Source organism: Rhinatrema bivittatum, chromosome 8 (genome assembly GCF_901001135.1).
Source record: "Rhinatrema bivittatum chromosome 8, aRhiBiv1.1, whole genome shotgun sequence".
Lineage (NCBI taxonomy): Eukaryota > Metazoa > Chordata > Amphibia > Gymnophiona > Rhinatrematidae > Rhinatrema > Rhinatrema bivittatum.
Window position 1 is genome coordinate 5477007 of NC_042622.1, and position 24294 is coordinate 5501300.

Below are 24294 nucleotides of genomic sequence, written 5' to 3' on the forward strand. Positions count from 1 at the left end.
AAGTTCTGAACATGGGTATTTATCCTTACAAACATGAACCCCTACGGTCAATCTCATTTTCTCAATGAATTTTGAATAAGAGAGGTCTTTTGGAGGCAAAATATGAAAAGCACAGTGACTCTCACCTATGAGTGGAATGAAGAAGGTAACCCAGGAATACTATAGCTTAGGAGGGGTGAGGGAATGTTGGTGTGTGGCACTGGATGAATCACACCTTCCGATTTACTAGACTTCACTGCAATGGAATGAGATGAGAACAATGCCTGAATAATCAAATCCGTGGAAGTGTTTAGCCTTATGGGCAAAACCAGGACTCCGCTAAGTGAAATTGCTGACAAAGTCTGGAGAGCATGCTGAAGAGAGTCATGACTTCTTTGAAGGGGCAGAGAAGAAAGATATCTAATGTCGCGATCTGATCCAGAAATTGATAAAGTCTCTGATCTGCGGTACAGGATGGCACATCCTCTTGAGACACTAGAATTGGCTCCTACAACTGGGACTATGGTTGGCCAACCATAGGAAGAAGTATACATGAATAGGTTTGGTGGTTTTGAAACCTTCAACTAGGAGCCAAGGCAGCAAAAGTATTCTGGTGATTAGAGAAGGAAGGGGAAGCCATACCTTTTTTCTAATTGAACTTGGGTGAGTCGTATAAAGCTGTGTTGGTAAAGCAACTTGGTTGGTATTAGCAACTTTGATGGAGCAGAATGCTTCGATGACTTTGAAGAGTAGGACTTAGTTTGCTTTGAAGAATGATATTCAGAGCGCATTGTGGAATCCGGATGCTGCATTGATGGAAGTACTAATTGCATTCTCGGAGCCCAAGTGCAAAGTTTCGGATGCATCAAGGAGTTGAAGCACCAAAGTTTCCGAATACGATGATGGGGAATGGTGCTTTACCTTCCATCGGTGCATCTAGTGCTTTGATTGGAGCAATGCACCATGCGTCAAGTGAGGTGATGCGCCATGTGCCAAGTGCTTTGATACTCCATGCATCAAGGGATCCCGCACTGAGTAAGTCGATGCAGGCTGTGACAATAGCGTCAATGAAGGTCATGTCAATAGCACTGGCATACTCCGCTTCAAATGATTATGCTTTTTTGAAACAGGTCCGAATGGCACTTTTTCTTCAATGCAGGATGGCTGTGAAGACTCAACTTAATGAGGGAGTCCTGAAGATCCAGCACGAATGACTTTTCCCAGTGAAGCAGATGAAGGATCTGCTATGAGTCCTGAGAGATTTACGCTATTCCTCAATATGGTGCCCCCTGACTACTGTGAATGCTGGGACATCCAGTTGCAGGTGTAACAATTTGGTGCTCTGGGCCCAAATGAAGCACAGCTCATGGCCATCAGTAATAAACATTACCTGCCCACAAATGCACCGCTTGAATCTGTTTCTTTTTTTCTGTGCCATCTCGAGGGCAAGGTCCCTTGGAGAGAGAAAAAGGAACCTCTGATAGGGTATTTTCCTGTTCCTTCATTTTTTGCCTTTTGGGGGGGGGGGGGGGGGGGGGGGTTTGTATTAGCACTGAAAAGTACTTTTGTGAGGCTGCTGAGGCAGTGAGGCAACTAATATTGAGGAAAAATATGAAGTTAAAAAAAATGTTAGGAGAGACAAAGTACAATTACGTGCAAGTGCTCAGACAAATAAAGGAAAATTGGTTCTTACCTACAAATTTTCATTCCTGTAGTACCACGGATCAGTCCAGATGCCTGGGCTTATGCATCCCTGCCAGCAGGTGAAGACAGAGAAAAAAACTTGTCTGACACTGCTACAAAAACCCTAGTGCCACCGGCAGCTCCTCAGTATAGATCTGTACCCAAGCAAAAACCTTCCAACGCTCAAACCAATGAAGAAAAAGAAAAGTGTAAAACCTTAAAACTTCTTGTCAACGCGAAAACTATAAACAGGCCTGCTATGAATCTTGTACGCATAAGGCAAAACTACAGCTGAACGAGCGACTCTCCAGCTCCAGGATCTGTGGTACCAAAGGAATGAAAATTAGCATGTAAGAACCAATTTTCCTTTCCCTGTATGTACCCGGATCAGTCCAGATACCTGAGATGTACCAAAGCTTCCCTAAATTCGGTGGGAACTGGACAGTCCCACTCACAGAACACTTTCGCCAAAAGAAGGAGACCTAGATGCCCCCAAATCCAGATGATAGTTTCGCGCAAAAGTATGTAAGGATTTCCAAGTTGCAGCTCTGTAAATCTCCTGAGGAGATACCAGCAGCGCCTCCTCCCAGGAGGTCACCTGAGACCGCATAGAATGAGCACGTAAGCCTTCTGGAACCTGCCGCCCAGCAGTAATGTAAGTGGAACCAATAGCTTCCTTCAAGCAGCATGCTATAGTAGCCTTTGGAGCTTTAGAACCTCGGTTCGCGCTGCTCCACAATACATAAAGGTGATCAGACCTCCTGAAATCATTAGTCACTTCCAGATAGCGCAAAAGAGCTCGACGAATATTTAATCACTTAAGCTCCCTCGCAAGTGGAGCAGATGCCTCCATCTCCGGAACAGCAGGAAGCTCCTGATGAAGAAGACCCTTGAGATGTCCCAAACGAATTGGACCGTCCACTGCCATGTTGATGAGATCCACAAACCACAGATGCCGAGGCCACTCCAGAGCAACCAGAATCACTTCCCCATGATGTCTCTCTAAGTGATGAAACAATCTGCCCACCAGTGGCCAAAGAGGGAACACAAAGTAGAACCCCCTGAGGCCAAGGCAGAACCAGCGTGTCGACGCCTTTGGCACTGGGCTGTTGCCTTCGACTGAAGAATCATACCACTTTGGTATTCTGACAAGTCACCATCAAATCCACGTGAGGAGACCCCCGTCTCCGTAAGAGCTGCATTGCAGTTTCCGCCAACTCCTACTCACCTGGATCTAGGCGAGTGCGACTTAGAAAATCCGCTTGGACATTTTCGATGCCGGCTATGTGAGACGCCGCTATCCACCCTAGATGGGTCTCTGCCCAATGCATCAAGATTTATACCTCCTGAGCTACCGCCTGACTCCTGGTACCGCCCTGCTGATTGATATACACCACTGCCGTCGCATTGTCTGACAGAATCCGGACTGAGCAACCTTTCACCAATAAGAGCTCCCTAAAGGCAAGCCGCACTGCCCTGGTCTCCAACCGGTTGACAGACCATGCAGACTCTTTCGTAGACCAAATGCCTTGGATAGAATGGTGCTGACAAACTGCCCCCCAGACGGAAAAGCTGGCATCGGTCATCACCACCACCCAATCCAGGACCTCGAGGGCCATTCCGCGGAGAAGATTGGCAGACTGAAGCTACCAAGATAGACTCTCCTTGGCCTCCCCCTCTAGGGGCAGCGGCAAGCTTCCAACGCGCCAGAAGCGTCCCCTGCAATGGCCTCATATGGAAAAATGCCCAGGGAACCAATTCCAAGGTTGAAGTCATGAAACCCAAGACTTGCAAATAATCCCATACTCTGGGAATTCTTAACTGCAACAACCAGCGAACTCACTTCTGAAGAGTTAGCGCTCTTTCTTCCAACAGAAACAAACACTTTGCCTAACCGGGTGTCGAACCTCACAACCAGGTAACTCAGGGACTGTGTCGGGGTTAGATGACTCTTGGCCACGTTCGCAACCGAGCCGAGAGTGAAGAACATTGCAAACCCTGCGAATCAACCGCCGACAGAGATCTGCTGACTTCGCTCTGATAAGCCAGTCATCTAGATAAGGATGTACCAGGAGACCTTCCTTCCGAAATGCTGCCGCTACCACCACCACCACTTTGGTGAAAGTGCGTGGGGCTGTGGCCAGACTGAAAGGAAGGGCCCTGAATTGAAAATGTTGGCCCAGGATCATGAAGCGAAGAAAACGCAGAGACTCAGAGTGAATCGGAATGTGCAGATAGGCTTCCGTAAGATCCAGAGAAGCCAGGAACTCCCCCTTGCGAACCACAACTATCACCGAACGCAAGGTCTACATCCAGAAGTGGGGGACTTTGAGGGTGGTATTCACTTTCTTCAAATCGAGGTTGGGCCAAAACGTGCCCTCCTTTGGAACCACAAAATAAATGGAGCAGCGTCCCTTTCGAAGCTCTGCCAAGGGCACTGGAATGACCGCTCCCAAGTCTTGGAGGCACCCTAAGGTCTCTCGCACTGCCACCTGTTTGCGCCCTGGTCCAAAAGGTGAAATTAGAAAGAGATCACGAACGGACCGAGCAAATTCTAACGCGGCAACATCCTGCTGCATGGAGGTGAGACAGCAGGCCGGAGGCAGCTTCTTGCCATGAAGAGGCACCCCGACGGCGGCACTTGGGCTGCGTAGGTGGAGGGAGCGGCGGCGGTGGTACTAAGGCAGGGATGCATAAGCCCAGGCATCTGGACTGATCCAGGAATGTACAGAGAACTCAGGAGGTAAAACCTGTTCAGGAACTCCTACACATGCAAATGAAGCTCAAAGATCTACTAGCTTGGATAAGTCCATTCGGTGCTACTGGATAACATCAACCATGTGTAATGGCTAATTCAGCCTGCTTATTGACAGAAAAATCTAACCTACCAGTGCTTACGTTCTTTCCTATTTTCATTTTGATCCATCTTCCAGTTTTTGAAAGATGTCCTTTCACTCACCACTTAACTATGCTGGCAGTCATTTGGTTTTCTTCCTATATTTTTTAAAGCATAAAATACACCTAATCTGGGCTTCTAATATGGTGTAAATGTGTCTCTTTCAGGGTGGAGGGAAGAGTATTATATGTGTCTCTCCCCCTCTGGGAGCACTGTGTGTCTCTCTTTTAAGGTTGAGAGAGCACCATATGTTTCTCTTTTCTCGGAGAAGGGGCAATGTGTCTCTTTCAGGGAGGAAGCACTTTGTGTATCTCTCTCTCTCTGGGGAGGGGAGCATTGTGTGTGAGCACTTCTCTCTCTGTTGAAGGGGTGGAATCTGAATGTGTTTTTTTCTCTGGAGGAGGATTGTACAGTGGCTGAAGAAAGTCTACACCCCTTCCAAATTGTTCACGTTTGTTCCTTTAAAGCCTGAAATAAAATGCATCAAATCAGTGTTTGTTTCACGTATTCACACTTTACCCCACAACTGCCAAGTGAAAAATATATTTCAGATTTCTTAGAAAATAAAGTAGAAATAAAAACATGGAATAGCTTGCTTAGATAAGTCTGCACCCCTTTGTACTTTTGTAGCAATCCTGAATACTTACAGTTCTGGTGTAATTAATCACCTTCAAAAGTATGAAAGTGAATTAGCCCCAACTGTGTTCTGTTGTACTGATTTACAAGATAACAGGATAAATTCAGCAGTTCCTGCTGAGTAATGCAGAGTAATGCATTTCAAAGCAAAGACCCAACCATTAGTAGCAAGGAGCTGTCCAAAGAACTCTAGGACAAAGTTGTGGAAGGGAACCGATCTGTAGATAGGTATAAAATACTTGAATATCCCTTGGAACATGATAAACACGATTACGAAGACGTAGGACATCATCAAGATCCTGTCTAGATCAGGCCATCCCTCCAAACTGGATGAGTGAGCAAGGGGAAAACTGATCATGAAGCACTAATTTCAGGCACCTAAAGTCCGCCATAGACAGGGTTCCCAAGATCGATGAGGGTCCACAAGCACTCCAGGAATTTTTAGTTGCTCCCTCAGAATGGGATGGGGAGGATAACCCTGAAAACTTTAGACGTTACCAAACTGAAGATGAGTTACTTGGGTTTGCCCAGGTGATAGACAGGAGGGAGGCCAGTCTCTGAGTTAGAGGACTGCAACCCAGCTCAGTCCTTTTTCATCATGCAGAGGAATCTAGTATATTGGGCAGTAAAGGGGAATCTAGACAGGGAAACCTATGAGCAAGTCCTAGTCTCCCAAGTACTTCAATTAGCTCACAGCCACCTCCTAGGGTACCACTTAGTGGAAGAGAAGACTTGGGATAAAATCTTGGGCCAATTCTATTGGCCTTGGCTTGTATAGACAAGTCCAGTCCTATATACCAGTTAAAACCACAACAACCTAAACCATACATAGACTGTTAAAGTACAATGACAAAAACACCCCAAAAGGAACAGCCTCGCTCACAACTTATCATTTTAATAAAGTTTATTATGCATCAAAAAGTCTTAGTAATGAGAAATCTCAAAGGTAAAAAAACCTTATGTGCTTTTTCACAAATTTTCACCCTAAAACATAATATAAATCTTCATATACTGTACTGAAATATATAACTTTAAACCATACACACCACACATCACACATCCATTAAAAACACTCATACCTACTCCCCAAACTCTCCCAACCCACCACTCATACATATGGACCATCCCTCCAGGTCCTGAAGATCCAGTTATTGCTACCTTTTTTAGCCTGGTGAAGAAAGATCTAGATTGTATTAAACCAAAAAGACCAATGTATGGCCATAGTGATAATTTATCAAAAGCTGAGAGAAGGGCTATTAATCAATTATAGAGTTGATGATGATGTTTATTATTAAATCGGCTGATAAAGGGGGAGCGATTGTCATCCAGGATGTTGAGGATTATGTGACTGAGACAGAATCTCAATTAGTCAAGAGGGAGTTTTATTTATCACTTGATAGTAATCCCACTCCAGCACTTAAATTAAGAATAGACCAATTGCTTGAGAGAATGCTCTCTGCACATTGGATTACCTCAAAGGAACATACTTTTTTGTTAGTTTCCTTTCCAATATGTCTGTTTTTTTATATATTACCTAAAATCCATAAAAATCTGAATAAACCTCCAGGAAGACTGAGGGGGTCTTTGTTAGAGCTGCGCTCTATTTTTGTGGACAAGTTTCTAAGAAACTCTGTTGAACAGTTACCCTCTTATATTCAAGATTCTGGACATATCAGTATCTTAGAGAACTTGACAATTCCTTCTACTGGACTATAGATGGCCACCATTGATGTGGCCTCCCTTTATACCAATATCCAGCAAGATGAGGCTATTGATATAATTTTGGAATGTATTCAGCAGAGACCTGCCCCTTGTAGAGTTCCTACTGAATTTCTGGTTGATCTAATTCTATTGCGATGAAACATTTTTTTAGTGTTAAGAATTGTTACTTTCAACAGATTAAGGGGGGTCACCATGGGAGCCTCTATGCCCCCCTAACATAGCCAATCTATATATTGGGAAATTTGAAGAGCAAATTCTAGAGGTATTCCCATATAGGTGGGGGAGCAACTCCCCTTGCTCCCCCACCTTCCCAGCTCCCCCTTCTCCCTTACCATTTTAGCTCCCTCACCCTCCCAGCTCCCTCCCTGCTCCCTTCCCCAGCACCCTTCTGCCTCTCTTCTGCTCCCTTCCCCAGCACCCTTCTGCTCCCTTCCCCAGCACCCTTCTGCCTCTCCCCTACCCCCCCCCTCCCTTCCTACGAACAGCCTTTCCTTGAAAGTGCCATTGCCTTAACGATCTCCTATACCCCTACCCCTACCCCCTCCTCTCCTTTCCCCTCCTCGCTCCCCCTCTCCCTGCCCCTGCATTTAACATTAATATTGTAAATAAGTTCATATGTTAAGTTCTTAAGTGTACATGCATCCTTAACATCCTGATGCATATCTACTCTTAACATGGATAATCTTCATCCATTTCTTTTACAAAGTTGTATCCCTGCTCGTTGACTCTCTCTATCCTTGTTCCTAGTTCATTGTAATATCGTTAACTCTCTCTATCCTCGTTCATTGTAATTTCCTTTCTCAGTTAATTGTGAACCGACATGATGTGTCCTACGAATGCCGGTATATAAAAATTGTTAAATAAATAAATAAATAAATAAATTTTTTTTTGTGGAGATGATTCATTGATATCTTATTGTGGTCTGGTTCACATGAGGATTTAGAAGAATTTTTTGGGGTGGTTAAATAGGCAGAATCCCCATTTACAGTTTTCTTCTATGTTTAGTTCAAACCAGATACACTTTTTGGACCTTGCTATTTCTTTGGATTCAGAAGAATTTAATTTCTCAATCTTTAGAAAACTAACGGACCGTAATACTCTCCTTCATTTTCATAGTTGCCATCCTTTAAGACTCAAACAGAATATACCAGCAGGGCAATTCTTAAGGTTAAGAAAACTCTGTTCTTCTACTTCTGAATACATGAATAAGGCACAGGATATGGCATATAGGTTTTCTGACAGGGGTTATCCTAGGAAGGTTCTTAAGCAATCTTTGAAAAGAAGGCGTTGGGTGAATCGTGATCTTTTGTTATGTCCACGAACAACCCAGGTACAATCAAATTTAACATGTATATTACCCTTTACACCAGATACCTGGCTGGTATGGAGAAGTATCTTGAAACATTGGGATGTTTTGAGATCCATCCTATTTTTCATGAAACTCCGTTATTTGCCTTTTCAAGAGCACGCAATTTATTGGTTCATTCAGCAATGCTGACAGCTCTTACACAAGAAACAACAAAGGGTCATTATGCGTGTGGTCAATGCAGCGGTGCTCGCTTTCTTTCAGTGGGGAAAGGGTGATTCTTCCCAAGAGATGTCCTTTCACTTTACGTTCTAGGACATCTTGCGATTCTAGTGGTGTGATCTATTTAATTTGATGCCCGTGTGCCCTATGTTATATTGGCATGACTTCCTGTAAAGTGAAAGTCCGTATTCAAGAACATTTAAATTGTATTCGATGTGGCAGACAGGAAACCCCGTTAGTGAACCATTGGGAGTCTGCTGGGCATTCTCTGGAGGACCTGACTTTTGTGGTTTTGGAGCAATTTTTCCCTCATTTAGGAGGGGGTGATTTCAATAAATTGCTGTTGCTAAAAGAGCAAAGATATATATTTTATTGGAACACTATAGTTCCAGCAGGTCTAAATAAAGAGATTGAGTGGAGTTCTTTATTTTGTTTTGCAATTTTGCCCTAGCACATAGGGATTTCTCATTAGAAAACGTTTTATATTCTCGATACAAGAGAGTTAATGTTATGTTCTCAGTCTATAGTATCAATAAAGTTGCTTGATTGTGCATCTGTAAAACCAGAAGTTGGGGGGTGGGGTTTTTGTGTTAAATACATGAGCAGGCTCACATTCACAAATATCCCTGCTTCGTCAGGCAAGTCCTCTCAAGGGCCAGACCATAAGACAGAATCGAGTTAGGTCCTCGTGAAGGACTGGGCCTTGTTGGAGAAGGTCTCTGTGCGGGGGGAGGAGAAGGGGACTCTCCACGAGAAGCCTCCACATCTCTGTGTACCACGGGCGTCTAGGCCAATCCGGGGCCACAAGAAGGTGTTTGATCTTGTGGATGATCTTGTCCAGTAGGGGCCACGGTGGGGAAGGTGTATAGTAAGTCCTCCTCTGGCCAGGTATGGACAAGGGCGTCAATCCTATGGGAGTGATCTTGTCTGCGACTGAAGAATCGGGGGACCTTTGCATTGAGAGATGTGGCCAGTAGGTTGATGGACGGGAGGCCCCAGTGATCTACTAGAAGCTGGAAGGCTCTGATCGACCATGCCCTTTCCCTGGATCCAGACTCTCCCTGCTGAGAAAGTCTGCTCTAACGTTGTCTTTTCCCACGATGTGGGCGGCCAAGATCCCTTGTAGATTTAATTCCACCCATTCTATAAGGGAGTCTATTTCCAGAGACACTTGTTGGCTTTTGGTGCCTCCCTGGCGGTTGATGTAGGCTACAGTTGTTGCGTTGTCTGACATCACGTGGACTGCCTATCCCTGGAGCTTGTGGCTGAACTGCAGGCATGCTAATCTGACTGCTCGGGCTTCCAGGTGATTTATGTTCCAGTGCTCTTCTTCCTCGGTCCATCGCCCCTGGGTTGTCAGTTCCTGACAGTGAGCTCCCCACCCTCGGAGGCTTGCATCCATCATGAGGGCGATCCAATTCGATGAGGATAGGCCTACACCCTTGCTTAGGTGAGCTTCCTGTAGCCACCACTGGAGCCGAGAACATACCTCCATCAGTAGGTGGAGGCGGATCGAGTAGTTTTGAGACAGTGGGTTCCAACATGACAGCAGGGAGTGCTAGACTGGCAGCTTTCCCTCACCCACGGTACTACTTCCAAGGATGACGCCATGAGGCCAAGGACCTGCAGGTAGCTCCACACCCTGGGGCGCATTGTGTTTGTCAACCCACAAACTTGGCACATCAGCTTCCTTATCCTCGAGGGAAGGAGGAAGATCTTGTCCTGCCTGGTGTCGAACCGGACTCCCAGCTACTCCAAGGACTGGGAGGGGTTGAGGCTGCTCTTTGTCCATGTTCACGACCCAACCGAGTTCTTGTAGGAAGGACCTGACCCTGCTGGTCATCTGAAGGCTCTCTTCCAATGACATCGCCCGGATCAGCCAGTCGTCAAAGTAAGAGTGCACCAGAATCCCTTCTTTCCTCAGTGCTGCTGCCACGACCACCATAATTTTGGAGAATTTATTTATTTATTTTTAGATTTTTATATACCGGTGTTCCTGTATTAAAATACAGATCACATCGGTTTACATTGAAACATAAAAATTATGCCAAGAGGCGGTACATATAACAAGGTTATAGAACTTGGAAAACATGGAAAACAGATTTGAATAATAACACTGATAAAGTTGTAAAGTCTCTGAGAAATCAAATCATAAAATAAGGCGTAATTGTCTAAGATAAATGTGATCTGCAAAAGGGATTGCGATGGTGAGAAAATCTTGATAGCTGGAGGAAAAAATAATCAAAGTTCTGGAAAAGCTTGGCTAAACAGCCAGGTTTTAATTTTCTTTTTGAAGGACGCGAAGCAGATCTCAAGGCGGATGTCTGGCGGGAGCATGTTCCATTGGACGGGTCCTGCTAAAGAAATGGTACGTTTCTGATGTAAGGATATTGTTGAAGGAACATAGTGTGCGCCTTTATAAGCTCCTCTGATAGGTCTAGTTGAAGAGTGAAAACGTAGTTGGGTGCTTAAGTGGAGTGGGGATATGTTGTAAATAGATTTATGAATTGCTGTGTATACTTTATAGAGAATCCTTTGCTTAATAGGCAGCCAGTGGAGGAGTTTTAGTATGGGGGTTATGTGGTCTCTTTTATTCGTATTGGTAAGGATTCTAGCTGCAGAGTTCTGAATCATCTGGAGGGGTTTGATGGATGAGGTTGGTAGGCCAAAAAGGAGCGAGTTGCAATAGTCAATTTTTGTTAGTATAATGGCTTGTAGAACCATCCGAAAATCATTGAAGTGGAGAAGTGGTTTCAATTTTCTCAGGACAAGAAGTTTATAGAAACAGTCTTTAGTGGTGGTGCTTATAAATTTTTTGAAGTTAAGCTGATTATCTATCATGATGCCTAAATCACGTACATATGGAGAGTGATTAATTGTAGGAGTGGTGGAATTGAGTGGGACAGCTGGGTATATTAGATTGTTATTAACGTCATGATTGATAATTAAGATCTCTGTTTTGTTGTTGTTGAGAATGAGGCTGAGACTGGATAGAAGATGATTGATTAGTTGCAGGCAATTATTCCAGTGAATCAAGGTTTTGTGTAGGGATTCTGAGATTGGGATGAGTATTTGGATGTCATCTGCGTAAATGTAGTGTGTTAGGTTTAGATTTTTAAGAAGTCGACAGAGAGGGAGAAGGTAAATGTTGAAAAGGGTTGGAGAGAGGGAGGAACCTTGAGGGACTCCTTGATTTGCTGGGACCGGGTGTGATTCTTTGTTGTTTATCTTTACCTTGAATTGTCTATTAACCAGGAAGGACTTGAACCAGCTGAGTACTGTTCCCTTAATGCCTATGTCTATCAGACCTTGTAATAAAGATGAATGGTTGACAGTGTCAAAGGCCGCAGAGAGATCTAAAAGAATAAGGAGGTGAGGTTGTTTTTTATCCATATTAGTTAGAATATTGTCGGTGAGAGAGATAAGTAGGGATTCAGTGCTTAACGATTTACGAAAACCGTACTGGGAAGGTGCAAGAATGTAGTTTTCTTCAAGGTACTCTGATAGTTGTCTATTGACTATCTTTTCCATAATTTTGGCGATCATTGGCAAATTGGCTATTGGGCGGAAGTTAGCTGGATCTGTGGCCGGAAGATTCGGTTTTTTAAGAAGAGGTTTAAGAATTGCTAGTTTAAGTTGGTCAGGAACTAGACCGTGGGAAAGAGAGCAATTAATGATATCGGCAATTGGCTTTGAAATGGTATTCCTTATAGCGATGAGGAGGTTGTTTGGAATTGTGTCTAAGGGATGAGAGGATGGTTTCATTTTCTTGAGAATATTTTCAATCTCAAGAGCTGATGTGGTTTCGAAAGTTTCTAGAGTCGTATTTAGTTTAGGTGGAGTATTGGGTGGAGATGGAGGAGAAGAACTAGATGAAGAGAAAGAGACAGTCAATTTATCAATTTTTTTCCTTGAAGTAATCAGCTAGTTCGGAGGCTTTGTTGAGAGCTTGATCATCTGGGATGGTAGGAGGGGATGGTTTAGTGAGGGCAGAAACATAGGAGAAGAGTGCTTTCGAATCAAAGATGAAATGATGTATTTTTTTAGAGAAAAAATCTCTGTTTTAAGAATGTTGATCCTGTAGGCATTGAGAGTGGTTTTGTATACAGCTAATGTTGTGGGGGATGGGTTTTTTCTCCATGTGTGTTCTTTATTTCTTAGTTCTTGATTAAGCAGCTTCAGTTCAGTGGTGAACCAGGGTTTCCTGTTGTCAGGTGAAGAATGTTCTGGGGGTGGTTGCCAGGCCAAAGGGCAGCGCCCGGAACTGGTAATGGTGGCCCAGTACCGCAAAGCGTAGGAAACGCTGGTGGTCTTGACAGATTGGGATATGAAGATAGGCCTCCAAGAGGTCCAGGAAGGTTAAGAACTCTCCCGGTTGTATGGCCATTATGACAGAGCGAAGAGTTTCCATGCAGAAGTGAATTATCTGCAGATAATAATTGATGCTCTTGAGATCCAAGATGGGTTAGAATGACCCCGCCAGATGGAATAATGCCCTGTATTTACTTGGGGTGTAGGTACCGGGGCTATAGCCCTCAGACTGAGGAGTCTTATCAACGTGGATTCCACTGCCAGTTTTTTTGTGCTGGGAGTGACAAGGTGACATCATGAACATGTCCCAAGGGATGCTGCGAAATTCCAGAGCGTATCCTTCTCGTATGATGTCCAGTACCCATTTGTCCGACGTGATCGCGACCCACCGCTGAAAGAAGAGGGATAGTCATAAGAACATAAGAACATGCCATACTGGGTCAGACCAAGGGTCCATCAAGCCCAGCATCCTGTTTCCAACAGTGGCCAATCCAGGCCATAAGAACCTGGCAAGTACCCAAAAACTAAGTCTATTCCATGTTACCGTTGCTAGTAATAGCAGTGGCTATTTTCTAAGTCAACTCAATTAATAGCAGGTAATGGTCTTCTTCTCCAAGAACTTATCCAATCCTTTTTTAAACACAGCTATACTAACTGCACCAACCACATCTTCTGGCAACAAATTCCAGAGTTTAATTGCGCACTGAGTGAAAAAGAACTTTCTCCGATTAGTTTTAAATGTGCCACATTCTAACTTCATGGAGTGCCCCCTAGTCTATTATCTGAAAGAGTAAATAACCGATTCACATCTACCCGTTCTAGACCATTCATGATTTTAAACACCTGTATCATATCCCCCCTCAGCCGTCTCTTCTCCAAGCTGAACAGCCCTAACCTCTTTAGCCTTTCCTCATAGGGGAGCTGTTCCATTCCCCTTATCATTTTAGTCACCCTTCTCTGTACCTTCTCCATCGCAATTATATCTTTTTTGAGATGCAGCGACCAGAATTGTACACAGTATTCAAGGTACGGTCTCACCACGGGGCGATACAGAGGCATTATGACATTTTCCGTTTTATTCACCATTCCCTTTCTAATAATGTCCAACATTCTGTTTGCTTTTTTGACTGCCGCAGCACACTGAGCCGACATTTTCAATGTGTTATCCACTATGATGCCTAGATCTCTTTCTTAGGTGCTAGCACCTAATATAGGCTTGTAAGGCCCTCTATTTCCTCATTCCATGGATGGGTCAGCCAAACTTCACTGGGAATTTCGGGACGAATCTGAGCCCGAACCTCTTCCTCTTTTCGGTTGTCAGTTCCTAAAGGACTGAGATCTTCCTGAGGGCCGAGATGTCTGAAATGACGAGTTTCTGTAGGGCCGGAAGCACTAGCAGCCTCTGGCCTGAGGCCTCATGGGAGAGGGGCGCTGCAACCTTTTTTTCTTATCTTCCAGTAGCCGAGGCACTGGAGATTCACCCCATTTACTGGCTAGTTTTTCCAATTCGCTACCGAATAGGAGGGATCCCTTAAAGGGCATCTTTGTGAGGTTCACCTTACAGGTCGCGTCTGCTGACCAATTTCATAACCACAGCTGTCTTCTGGCTGCCACCACTGAGGCTACTCCTATGGCCGAGGTGCATACTAGGTCCGAGCTTGCATCTGCTAGGAAGGCTGCGGCGGGCTCGATAGTCTCTCTGGTATATGCCCCTGAGCTCTCTGCCTCTCTCTCTCTCTCTCGAAAAGCAGACACGAACGAGCCACCAGGGCACAACAGGAAGTGATCTGCAGTGCCATTGCTGTCGCGTTGAAGGCCTGCTTAAGGATGAATTCTAACCATCTATTCTGAGCATCCTTCAAGGCCGCTCTTCCCTCTACTGGGATAGTTGTTCGAGATGGCGCAGACCAGGGCGTCCACTTTCGGGAAATGCAGGCGATCTTTGGCCGCTGGTTCCAGAGGATAAAAGGCCTCCAGGACCTGACATCCTTTAAAACTAGCTTCCGGGGTGTCCCTTTCCAGGTCTATCAACTCCTGGATGGCTTCCAGCATCGAGAAATAACAAGATGCTTTCCATAGAGATACCAGGATGGGATTCTTCCTTGGTTCTGACAGGAACTCCCAGGGTCCGTGCCCTTCCTTGGTCCATGCCAGGAACTCCCAGGGTCTGGGAGACCAGGGCTGGTAATTCATCTCTGTGGAAAAATCAAAGCATGGTCTGGTATGGTTCTAGGCCTGGAGGGATTTCCCCATCCTCCAATGAATCCACATCCCCTTCGTCATCAGTGGTGTCCGGGTCCCTGTCAGGGATACCCTTGGTAAGGTGTGTCCTGAGGCATGTTGATAGGGCTGGGAGGGCAAGACTTTCCCAGCTGGGGCTCTGGCCGGGCAGATGCAGTAGCCGACTGCGCTTGGACAAAGGCTTGTAAGGCCCTGAAAGAATTCCAACCAAGAGAAGGCTGCTGGGTCCATATTTAGCCCTGGAGGAACTGGGATAGATGCCGCTGAACTGCCAGCTCCCCGGGGTGGGGGGGAGGGGGTGGTACACCGCCCTGGAATTGACCAGGTTTGGGGTGCTGCCAGATAAGGTCAAGGCTGACCCATCCTCTGACTGGGAAGGGCCAGACTTGGAAAAGTTCTGAGAGTCCAGCCGTCCAAGGGCTTCCTCACAGTGCTGACACAGGAAGGATTCCAGTACAGGCTGCACAGCCCTAATATGGCAGGCAGCACAAAGGGACTGTCCTTTGAGCCTTCTTTGCTGCTGGGGCTATAATACTCTGTAGCTTGTGCATTCAGCCAGATAGTGCCTCTCAAGCACGTACAGGCCTGACTCGGCGTGCGCAAATCTGAGTGGCCAGTTGTGCGTGTAGTTATGTGCGCAGTTATGCACACAAGGGTCGGCCTGCACTGCACATACCGACAATGGGGGGAAAATGGCGCTGCAACAAAACTGCGCGCAAGATGGCACTGCCACGGCCTACCACGTGGGGTGCCCACCGAGTCTAAAGCAGGGCCTAGCCCATCGGGGGGGGGGGGGGGGGCCGCTCAACCCGCTCGGAAACACCCTTCCTTCGCGCTATCGGGGGTCGGGAATAGCATCGGTACAGCGCACCAAGCAAGGAGACTGGAGGAAAGACTTACCGAAGCCCTTCCACGTCTCTGAATCAGAGGAGTTCTTCGCTACTTACCTGGACTCAATGCTTACCGACTGAGTCAGAGACAGTCTCCAGCTGCAGGGGGAGAGGGCTTAGGCTGTCACCGTCACACTCGGCTTCTTGCACTCACTGTCTTTCAGCTGCTTCAGCAGCAAAGTCCATGTCGGACCAAGGCAAACCTCTGAGGGACCTCTGAAATCACCTCAGGAATTTTCAACTGGGTGAGGGACCCTTAGGTATCACCGCAGGAGAGCGGGGCTCAGTCTTCTCTAAGTAGAAATTTGAAGGTAGAATTTCCTCTTCTAAAGAGTACAGCGATCCCCGTAGGGAAAGCACATCCACATCTGCTGGGAGACGGAGAGATACTGAAGAGCTGAGGTCACTGCAGGGGTGAATCTAGGGTGATGTCAGCTTTGAAACCTGACTCCATCTCCATCTGCTGGTAGGGGAGAATAACCCATTGGTCCTGAGTCCATCTGGCTACATGCTAGGAAATTTCCATTTTTTGTTGCGACTTCACTTTCCTCCTGCTCAGGGTGGGAGTTTTGGATTCAAGTTTCTTAGTGCTGGTTCAACAGTTTAACATCTTGGCTTGGGTACAGGTCAATACTGAGAGACTGCAGGTGACAGTAAGTTATATGGCATTGTCAGTGAAACTCTTCTGTGTCTCCATTTGCTGGCAGGGAGGCAAAACCCAGGAGTCTGGACTAATCTGTGGTATTCCAGAAATGAAAATTAGCAGGTAAGAACCAATTTTCCTTTTTTCAGCCATCTCCTGGAAGCACACCTAGCCAGTTGGGTTTTCAGAATTGCCACAATGAATACACGAGATATATTTACATACATTGGAGGCCTATGGTATGCAAATCTGTTCCATGCATATTCATTAGGGATATCCTGAAAACCCAACTAGTTAGGTGTGCCTCCAGGAGAAGGTAACATAAGACATGCCATACTGGGTCAGACCAAGGGGCCATCAAGCCTAGCATCCTGTTTCAATAGTGAAGACAGGAAAATTGGTTCTTACCCTCACGGACCTCCGGACCAAGCTATCAGAGGGGTCACCAACCCCCTGCTTGTCCACCTCAAACCTGGAGGTATGGCCCCACCAGGACCTCACAACCCCCTGGGAGGATCCAGAAATTTTGTGGGGTTTTTTGGTTCTTTTTTATAATTGACAATTTTTATTTGTTTAAAACAGTAAATACACAATATTGTCAACGGATAGAACTAAAACATATAGAGTGAAGGGTCACATGAAGAGGTACAATACTTCAGAGATCATAGTCTCTAATAAAGAAAACCAGACTATAGAAACTATACAGCCGAAGCTTGCCGCCCTCACGATGCAGCCCCCCCCCCCCAGAGCCCTTCACTCCCCTTTCCCCCCACCCTCCCCCTCAGAAATTTTGTGTTTTAATCTTTTTTTTTTTCTCTCTCTCCAGACTGCAGGTTTTACACCATCTGCTGGAGACAGAGAAATACGGAGGGACTGCAGGTGGCACGCTAGGTTATGTACAGTGTCAGTGAGACTTTCTCTGTCACCATCTGCTGGCAGGGAGGCAAAACCCAGAAGTCTGGACTGATCTGGGTACGTACATGGAATGAACAATTCACTTAAAACTACAGAGGCAGTGCTGCAAAAGTGCTAACCTCAAGAAGTGCAGTATTTGGGATACCCCCTGAGAAAGTTCATCCGCAGGCACAATTCAGAATCCATTACACGCATACCAGTTCCCCAGATCAAGAGTACAATGAAAGCCCTTTTAGGCCTCATCTGCTATCACCGATTCATCCTGAACTTCGCAGAAAGGTCCAAACCCCTCACTTGTGTGCTACAAAAGAAGGCCCTGGAGAAGGTCAGCTGGTCCAAGGAGGCAGAAGAGGCCTTCTAGGGTTTGAAGAACACTATAGGTTTGGAATCAATCATAATGAGCTCTGACTTGAAAAGGCCATTCAACGTGCACATGGACACCTCGGACATTGGACTGGGAGCAGTCTTGGCCCAAAAAAAGAATGGACAAGAACATCTGATGGCCTTCATTAGTAGAAAGAGAAAGCTACTGCCTAGGGAGAAATGGCACTCCACAATTAAAAGGAGGCTTCGACAATAAAATGGGCCTTAGAGGCCTTCTGTTATTATTTACTGGACCACAAATTCACACGGGCGACTGACCACCAACCCCTTGTGTGAATGTTTGTCTATGATATCCCACTTTGAAAACAACTTAAAGCGGCCATCACCTGAAACAAGCAAACATCAGGGATATGCGCTGGTTTTCAGCTCTCCTGCTCTTCATCTTCAGAGTGCAACGCAGGGCTGGGAAGGACAATGAGAATGCAGCCTTTCTTTCCCAGGTGTTGTCTCTGGTGCAGGCAAGCAGTCAAACCAGAAAGGTTGAGCTGAGAGGGGTGGGGGTGTGTGTAAAGGGGCACATAATTTAATAGATCAGGCATCTAGCCTAGTCAACATTAAAAGTCAGCTAGTCAGAACTCAGCTGACCATACGTGTTCCCCTGGGGAAGGGAATGCTCAGGCCTAGGGAGGATCATGGGGCCCAGGATGGGAGGAGGAAGCACCAGGCAGGATGCAGACTTTGTACATAAGAACTGCCATACTGGGTCACACCAAGGGTCCAGCAAGCCCAATGTCCTATTGCACAGCAATTTATCTACTGTTTGACTATTCCTTAAGTCTACTTGGTTAATAGTTTATGGACTTCTCCTCCAGGAACTTCACCACATCCTCTGGCAATACTTAATTGTGCGCTGAGTGAAACAGAATTTTCTCCAATTTGTTCTGAATGGAAACTGTTGAGGTAAGCAAGCGCTTACTGCTTTACTTTCTGTGCATAATAATAGTCTTCAAGAGAAGGATGATGGGAACATACCCTCACCTGAAACATTCTTTAATGGTGGAGATTCTGAGCAACTAAAATAAATATCTGCGACAGTGGAGGCTGTAACAGTCAGACTGACAAACTAAAGAGTAACAAATCACAGGGACCGGATGGCATTCACCTCCAAGGACTAAAACATGAAGTCGCTAACCTGTTACTAGTAATCTGGAACCTTTCATTTAAAATGGCCAAGCTTTCTGATGACGGTGACAGGCTCCAGAGACAATGCGGGAAACTATAGAGTGGTGATCCTGACATCCGAGCCTGCAAAGTCATTCTAATAAACAAATCACCAGTCACATAGACAGACATGGCTTAGTGGAGAAGATTCAAAATGGTTTTAGAACGGAGACATCTTGTCTTATTTTATTTATTTATTTTATTTATTTATTTAGCGTTTTTCTATACCGGCATTCATGATTAGAAACCACATCATGCCGGTTTACTACTTGTTTAGAATTTTACTTGTTTAGAATCTTACTACTTGTTTAGAATTTTTTTGAGGGTGTAAAACATGTAAATAAAGGCGAGGCAGTTGATAAAGTGTATTTGGATTTTCAGAAGGCATTTGACAAAGTCCCTCATGAGTGATTCCTCAGGAAATTACAAAGTGATGGGACAGGAGTCCGTGTCCTATTGCGGATTGGTAACTGATGAAAAGGCTGGAAACAGAGGGTGGGGTAAATGGTCAGCTTTCCAAATGGAGAAAGGTTAGAGGAGTATCACAGGATTGGTAGTGGGACCTGTGCTGGGAAAAGGAACAGTAAGTGTGGTGATCAGATCTGCAGATGTCACACAATTATTCAACGTTGTTAAAACAGCAGAGGATAGTGAGGAACTGCAGAAGGACCTTGTGAGACGAGGAGACTGGGCAGCTGAATAGCAGATGAAATTTAATGAGGAAAAGTGCAAAGTGATGCAGACAGAGAAAAATAATCTCATCTACAGGTGCGCGATGCTGGGTTCTGTAGTGGGAGTCACCACCCAGGAAAAGGACCTTGGACAATACGTTGAAGTCCTCTGCGCAGTGCATGGCGGTGGTGAAAAAACCAAATAGAATGACAGGAATGATTTGGAAAGGAAGGGAGAATAAAACAAAATATCTCATTGCTTCTGTATTGTGCTATAATACAATGGCATCTTGAGTACTGTGTGCAGTTCTGGTCTCCCATCTCAAGAAAGACAGAGCAGAACTAGAAAAGGTGCAGAGGAGGTGACCAAAATGATAAAGGGGAAGGAACATCGCTCCTGTGATGAGAGGCTACGCAGGCGAGGGCTCTTGCGCTTGGAAAGGAGACGGCTGAGAGGGGCAGGATAGGAGTTTATAAAATCATGACTGGGGTGGAACGAGTAAAGGACAATTAAAATAAATCATATCAAATTTACCTTTTTCAAATAATATCAAAACAAGGGGATACTCCATGAAACTAACAACCAGCAGATTCAAAACAGCGTAGAAAGTGCTTTTTCACTCCGCGCACTATCAAGCTGTGGGATCTTTTGCTAGATGATGTGATGAAGGCGATTAGCACAGTGAAGTTTAAAAGAGGAAAAGTCCGTAACAGGTTATTAGCCAGTTAGAATAAAGAGAGTTATTGCTATCCCTGAGCGTGGGAAACAGGAATTAGATCTACTTTATGGGATCTGCCAGGTACTTGGGACCTGAAGTGGCCGCTGTCCGAGACAGGAATTCTGTGCTTGATGGACCTTGGTCTGGCCCAGCCCGGCGATTCTTATGCTCTTAAATCTAGACATGCAAAAATGGTGGAGACCTAGCCCAACAGACTCTGTTGAAACTGCTGCCAAAGGTACTTCCACTAAGTAATGATTTGGGTGGAAGGAGGGTGCAGACTTATCCAATTGTTGGATTTCAGGGTTTTCTTTTCTTTTAACTACGTTATTTGTCTTTGAACCCCAATAAAACATGTTTTGCCCTAAAAGATGTGCAGTATGGTGGACTGATGAGAAGAAAAAGCGAATTGAAATGTAGGCAAGTGTGATACACCGACACTACAAAAAGTGAAAAATCTTCAAGGAGGGGCAAGACTTTCTATAATTACTGAATCTGTCTCTCACTCGGGGGCGAGGGGCAGCACTGTGTGTATCTCTCTTTCTCTGTCGAGGGCAGGACCTCTGAATGTCTCTCTCTCTGGAGGGGGAGGGAAGAGGGAACACTGTATGTGTGTGGCTTGCTCTGGGGGAAAGGGAGGCATTACTATGGCTGCCTGTCTCAGCACTGTGTGTATCTCTCTCAGGAGCAGCAGTGTGTGTCTTTTTGTCTCTCTCTCTAAGGGGCAGCACAGTCTCTCTTGGGAGGGAGCACTCTCTCTCTGACGGGGGTCAGCACTGTGTGCGTCTCTCAGGGGCAGAGTAGGATGGTGTGGTGCACTGTACATATGTATGTCTCTGTCTCATGAGAGAGGGCTACACTATGTGTTGCTCTCTTTCTTGGTGGAGAGCACTGTGTGTGCATGCATCTCTCTCTCAGTGGGAGGTGAGGAGAGGGAGTATTGTCTATTTTCATAGCGGAGAGCACTGTGTGTATCTCTCTCTTTTGAGAGCAGGACCTCTATGTGTCTGTCTCTCTGGAAGGGGAGGGAAGAGGGAATAGAGTGTGTGTGTGTCTTGCTCACAGGGGAAGAGAGGCAATACTATGTATGTGTCTCTGGATGAGTGCAGCACTGGTATATCTTTTCTGTCTCTCAGTGCAAGGGAGCAGCACTGTGTGTGTGTGTGTCTTTCTGACTCTCTAATGAGGCAGCACTGAGTGTCTCTCTCTCTCTCAGTGAGGAGCAGCGCTGTCTCTTTCTTTCTGGGGCAGCACTGTCTCTCTCAGGGAGGGCAGCTGTGTCTCCTTTGTGGGCAGCAATGAGTATCTTTCTGGGGAGGAAATCACTATGTGTATGTCTCTCTTTCAGGGAGGAGAAGCACTGTGTCTGTCTCTCTTGCGGGGAGGGGGGGGAGAGTAGGTCCTTCTGTGATTTGAGAGAGAGAGGGGAGGGCACTATCTCTCTCAGGAAGAGAAGGGCACTGTGTGCGTCTCTGTCTTGGGGATGGAAGGGCACTGGGTGGGTCTCTCTCTCTCTCTCTGGGGAGAAGGGCACTGTGTGTATATCTCTCATTGGGTGAGCAATTTATGTGTCTCTGTCTCCCTCTTGGGGGGAGAAGGGCACTGACTGTCTCTCTCTCAGAAGGAGACTGTCAGTGTTTATGTCTCTCTCTCGGAGAGAGGGACACTGTGTATATGTCTGTCTCGGGGAGAAGGGCACTGTGTGTGTCACTCTCACGTGGGGAGAAGGGCATTGTGTGTTTCTCTCTGAGGGGGGCACTGTATCTTTCTCTCAGGGGGTGGGGAGGAAACTGTTTGTCTCTCTCTCGGAGAGAGAAGGGCACTGTGTGTGTGTTTATCTTTGTCGGAGGTGGGCAATGTGCATCTTTCTTTTGGGGTTGGGGAGGGCAATGTCGCTGTCTCTCGGGGGAGAAAAGCACAGGATGTATCTCTCTCAGAGGTTGAGGGGCACTGTGTGTGCCACTGTGTCGGGGAGGAAGGCACTGTGCATGTCTGTCTCTCTCTCGGAGTGGGCAGGGTTTGTGTGGGTCTCTCTCTCGGGGGGGGGGAAGGGCACTGTGTGTGTCATTCTCACGAGGAGGAGGGGGAAGGGCACTGTGTGTGTCACTGTGTCGGGGAGGAAGGCACTGTGCATGTCTGTCTCTCTCTCGGAGTGGGCAGGGTTTGTGTGGGTCTCTCTCTCGGGGAGGGGGGGGAGGGGAAGGGCACTGTGTGTGTCACTGTGTCGGGGAGGAAGGCACTGTGCATGTCTGTCTCTCTCTCGGAGTGGGCAGGGTTTGTGTGGGTCTCTCTCTCGGGGGGGGGGAAGGGCACTGTGTGTGTCATTCTCACGAGGAGGAGGGGGAAGGGCACTGTGTGTGTCACTGTGTCGGGGAGGAAGGCACTGTGCATGTCTGTCTCTCTCTCGGAGTGGGCAGGGTTTGTGTGGGTCTCTCTCTCGGGGAGGGGGGGAGGGGAAGGGCACTGTGTGTGTCACTGTGTCGGGGAGGAAGGCACTGTGCATGTCTGTCTCTCTCTCGGAGTGGGCAGGGTTTGTGTGGGTCTCTCTCTCGGGGGGGGGGGGAAGGGCACTGTGTGTGTCATTCTCACGAGGAGGAGGGGGAAGGGCACTGTGTGTGTCACTGTGTCGGGGAGGAAGGCACTGTGCATGTCTGTCTCTCTCTCGGAGTGGGCAGGGTTTGTGTGGGTCTCTCTCTCTCGGGGAGGGGAAGGGCACTGTGTGTGTCACTGTGTCGGGGAGGAAGGCACTGTGCATGTCTGTCTCTCTCTCGGAGTGGGCAGGGTTTGTGTGGGTCTCTCTCTCGGGGGGGGGGAAGGGCACTGTGTGTGTCATTCTCACGAGGAGGAGGGGGAAGGGCACTGTGTGTGTCACTGTGTCGGGGAGGAAGGCACTGTGCATGTCTGTCTCTCTCTCGGAGTGGGCAGGGTTTGTGTGGGTCTCTCTCTCGGGGAGGGGGGGGAGGGGAAGGGCACTGTGTGTGTCACTGTGTCGGGGAGGAAGGCACTGTGCATGTCTGTCTCTCTCTCGGAGTGGGCAGGGTTTGTGTGGGTCTCTCTCTCGGGGGGGGGAAGGGCACTGTGTGTGTCATTCTCACGAGGAGGAGGGGGAAGGGCACTGTGTGTGTCACTGTGTCGGGGAGGAAGGCACTGTGCATGTCTGTCTCTCTCTCGGAGTGGGCAGGGTTTGTGTGGGTCTCTCTCTCGGGGAGGGGGGGAGGGGAAGGGCACTGTGTGTGTCACTGTGTCGGGGAGGAAGGCACTGTGCATGTCTGTCTCTCTCTCGGAGTGGGCAGGGTTTGTGTGGGTCTCTCTCTCGGGGGGGGGGGGAAGGGCACTGTGTGTGTCATTCTCACGAGGAGGAGGGGGAAGGGCACTGTGTGTGTCACTGTGTCGGGGAGGAAGGCACTGTGCATGTCTGTCTCTCTCTCGGAGTGGGCAGGGTTTGTGTGGGTCTCTCTCTCTCGGGGAGGGGAAGGGCACTGTGTGTGTCACTGTGTCGGGGAGGAAGGCACTGTGCATGTCTGTCTCTCTCTCGGAGGGGGCAGGGTTTGTGTGGGTCTCTCTCTCGGGGGGGGGGGAAGGGCACTGTGTGTGTCATTCTCACGAGGAGGAGGGGGAAGGGCACTGTGTGTGTCACTGTGTCGGGGAGGAAGGCACTGTGCATGTCTGTCTCTCTCTCGGAGTGGGCAGGGTTTGTGTGGGTCTCTCTCTCTCGGGGGGGAAGGGCCCTGTGTGTGTCACTGTGTCGGGGAGGAAGGCTTTGTGTGTGTCTGTCGGCGGGTGAGAAGGGCACTGTGTGTCTCTCTCTCGGGCGAAGAAAGGCACTGTGTATATCTGTCTCTCTCTTGGAGGGGGTCACTGTGTGTGTGTCTGCTCTATCTTTCGGAGGTGGGGGACACTGTCTCTCTGGGGCCA

At 47.1% G+C, this 24294-nt stretch overlaps 1 protein-coding gene across 2 annotated transcripts in view; it reads right to left on the reverse strand.

The window, feature by feature from the left end:
* The window catches only part of NSFL1C (NSFL1 cofactor), a 67600-nt gene that overhangs the window by 42763 nt on the left and 543 nt on the right, over positions 1-24294 (reverse strand). The window lies entirely within an intron of this gene.